We start from the raw sequence: 3473 nt of genomic DNA, 5'->3' as shown, positions 1-3473 counted from the left end.
CTATTCCTGAATGAAGACTTTGGGGACAACAGGAAACTCACCTGCTGTGTAATAGCATAAAAATTTTTGCTTTCACTAAGGTTAGAGTCAACATTCTGGCTAATATTCATGAGGTGTTACTGGCTTCATTCCTCTGCCTGGGGCCAAATTGCAGAGGGAGTTGGGATCCTGGACTTTTAAAGAGGGAGGATTGGATTAAAAAGACCCTCATCCAGGACTTCCCTGGTGGTCCAGTGGCTAAGACTCTGTGCTTCTAATGCAGGGGGCCCAGGTTTGATCCCTGGTCAGGGAACTAGATCCCACATGCCACAACTGAGTTTGAAACCCACAACTAAAGATCCCACAAGCCACATCCCATGTGTCACAACTAAGACCCGGCACAGCCAAATATATATATATATATATGTATATATATATATATATTTTTTTAAGAGTCAGCAAAGTTTAAAAAAAAAAGACTCATCCAAGAGATAAACTGGTTCCTGAAACATGAGAGGTCAGGGGTTAAGGAACAAGATGTGAGTAGGGGAACTTCAAGGGGGGATGTGGCTTGTGAACAAGCAGGAGTCACGATATCAAGTAATCTTTTTTGAGTTATTCTCTTTCTTTCCCTCCTGACCTGTCACCCACAAGCTCTCAGTAAAGTTAAATGCTACAACATTATATTAACTGCTTTTGAGAACATTAGTGGGGGGCCATGTCCAGTTACAGTGATATGTGGGGAGACAGGGAAACTTGGAGACATGATACACAGTTGTTGGAAGTGGTCATCTAAGATACCCACAGTAGTGATCCACAGCAAAAGGTGATAAAAGCTCAGCAACAAACAGTCTGGGGAAACACATGAGGACACCTCAGGGATTCTCAGAACTACAGCTGGAGGAAACTGGATTTCCTGCACTCCAACGCAGCACGAGGGGCCCAGACTCTATTACTGGGTGTTTAGAGGAATGGTGACCTCCTAAAATGTGATAACTTGGGGATGTTTGGGATATAAAGACATAAACATATCCCCCTCCACCCCATGATCTCCCAAGGACGTTTGGATGGACTGTCCTGAGTTATTTTGGACTATGAGACAGAAAAAAATAATCCGTAAGTTCTGGTTCACCTCTTTGATCTCAAAAGCTCGAGAAAGACCTATGTTATACGACCAAACCCTAACTAGTAATTGCCTCTGTTGGATTTGACGTCAGTTGATTACTGGACTTTGGACCCGAGAGAGAGTTTAAAAGAAAGATAGCTGGAGGCAAATCATTTCCTTCCTGGATTACCTAGCAAGAACGTCCAAAATGAAAGCCTTCGCTCACCTTGCTCTTCTTGCCCTCCTTTGTCCATCCTTAGGTAAGGAACACTTAAAATTTTTTCATTCCTTTAATCATGTTCGTTGTCTCTGAGATAGAATCAGCAGGCTTAAGCTAATTCCCACGGCCCCATTAGGTGGACTGTGTTGTGGATGAAGTTTCCTAGGGGCTCAAAGGCACAAGGCATTTCAGTCTGTGATGAAGGCAGATAGAACAGTAGTGAAAAGAAATTTCTGGACCTGGATTTGGGATTCAGAGAGCCAGAGATTTGCCCTTGAAAGTCCTGAGGCCAGACAAGAGCAATTTAGTAGTTCCAAGGGCTTAGTGCCCTAGAATCTCCTTCTCTTTAACCCCCCAAATGTCATTTGGGTCCTATTGCAGAGCATGGACCTGGTTTAATCCCTGAATGTGGCATCAAGAGTTTTCTGCCCCTTAATCATGGGAATTAGTGTTTACCTCTGGGCAAATCCCTTAATCCTCTGAGTATTGGTGGCACTTCTGTCAAATGTTGATGCTTATATCTGTTCCACAGGCACTGTTGGGCACAAGGTAAGCCTTGATAAGTGAGAATAGCAGCAGGAGCAGGGTAGCAGCAGTCAAAGTGGCCAGCTGGTCAACTATTCTCTTGTTCCTGGGAGAACACTCACCTACAACTGGTTAAACCAGGCCCTGTTCAAGGTGAAGAGCCAGATTCTACCATCCAGGGGTGTCCAGACCCAAGGGGAAATCTGGTAGCATCTTCAGCAGTTTTCTATATCCGAAGGTTTAGGAATAGCTTCCTCACTAAAACTTTTAATTATTTCTTTTAAACTGGCCATCATTCTCAGAGCTCTTGGAGACAATTAAGGGTTCTAGAAAAGTGATTATGAGATCACTAAGAGTTTACTACTTCATGTGTCCAGGGATTCTTAAGAGTGGTAAAAAGGTGACTTTGTTGATTACCATTGCCCTTAAAGCAAAGATCATGTCTATTCATCTTACTCTTTTTTTTTATTGACATATATGAATAAGTGAAATAGGCTGGTTTAATAAATAATCAGATTCAGAGATACAAAAATTATTTTTACTAATATTTGTAAGCTAAAATTGCAATTAATTAAAATTATGATTTAATCTTTATTTTGGAAACATTAAAATAAAAGATATTTTCTCTCTTACTCTACTTTTGTTTGGAAACTGACCTCTGAGCGCTTTTGTCTTCATCAAAATGCCTGTTACAAACATTGCTTTGTTTTGCAGTATTTAGTACAGAAATTTATTGAACTTTGGGAGTGATATTTAATATTATTAAATTAGAACATCAAATAATTAAAATTATAGTTATTTTAAAACATGTCTTCTTACTCTTTAAAAAGTTCCTATGTCTAGAATTAAGAATTGGGTACACATCACTAGAAAACATCTTGAAAGAAGTTTGATACATTAAATACCTTAATGGGGGTATTTTTCATCATTGTTTAAGCATAGCCCCTTCTCTACCATCCCTCAACTAATATGTCCTGTAATGGAAAATTGGTGTAATTGCTATGAACTGTAAGGACAAAAAGGAAGCCACTTAAGGTGGTAAACAGTGTCCCCTGGTGGCATTTTCAATTGTCCTCACTGAGAACTATGAGGAATATTAAACTCAGACTGACAGTTCTGCAACTACAGACATAAATGATATTACATCTCATAATAATATATGTTGATATTAATATATAATTATATTTCAAATTATAGTAGTAAATTATAATTAATAACAATTAATACAATAAATGATATTAACTTCATATTTTTCTAACCAGCTGAGCTAACAGGCCAACTGCCATCATTGTACTTTTCAGTAACTTTTTTTTTTTTGCCATGATGCCCAGCTTGTAGGACCTCAGTTCCATGATGAGGAATGGAACCCAGGCCACGGCAGTGAAAGCCCGGAATCCTAACCACTAGGCCACCCACCAGAGAACTCCCCAGTAACATTTTTCCAGTTTTGTCTGTTCAATTTTTAATTTCATTTATGTCAGTTTTTTTTAGAAGTAGTCATGTATTTTTATTTTTAATATAGTCCACTGCATTTATTTTTCAGGAAAAACTGGATTAGGTACTAATTAGTTTTAAATAATAGCAACTACCATTATATGTTCAGTGTTTTGTTTTCTGAAACTTGATATCTTTATTCTTCCAGCC

At 38.7% G+C, this 3473-nt stretch overlaps 1 non-coding gene across 1 annotated transcript; it reads left to right on the top strand.

The window, feature by feature from the left end:
* Window positions 1-219: 219 nt before the first annotated feature.
* Window positions 220-292, top strand: TRNAR-UCU. The gene has a single exon. It is a non-coding gene; the product is annotated as a tRNA-Arg (tRNA).
* The last annotated feature ends 3181 nt before the right edge of the window (window positions 293-3473 follow it).

Source organism: Cervus canadensis, chromosome 7 (assembly GCF_019320065.1).
Source record: "Cervus canadensis isolate Bull #8, Minnesota chromosome 7, ASM1932006v1, whole genome shotgun sequence".
NCBI lineage: Eukaryota > Metazoa > Chordata > Mammalia > Artiodactyla > Cervidae > Cervus > Cervus canadensis.
The sequence above is the reverse complement of the archived record's forward strand: the minus strand, read 5'-3'. Positions and strand labels throughout refer to the sequence as shown.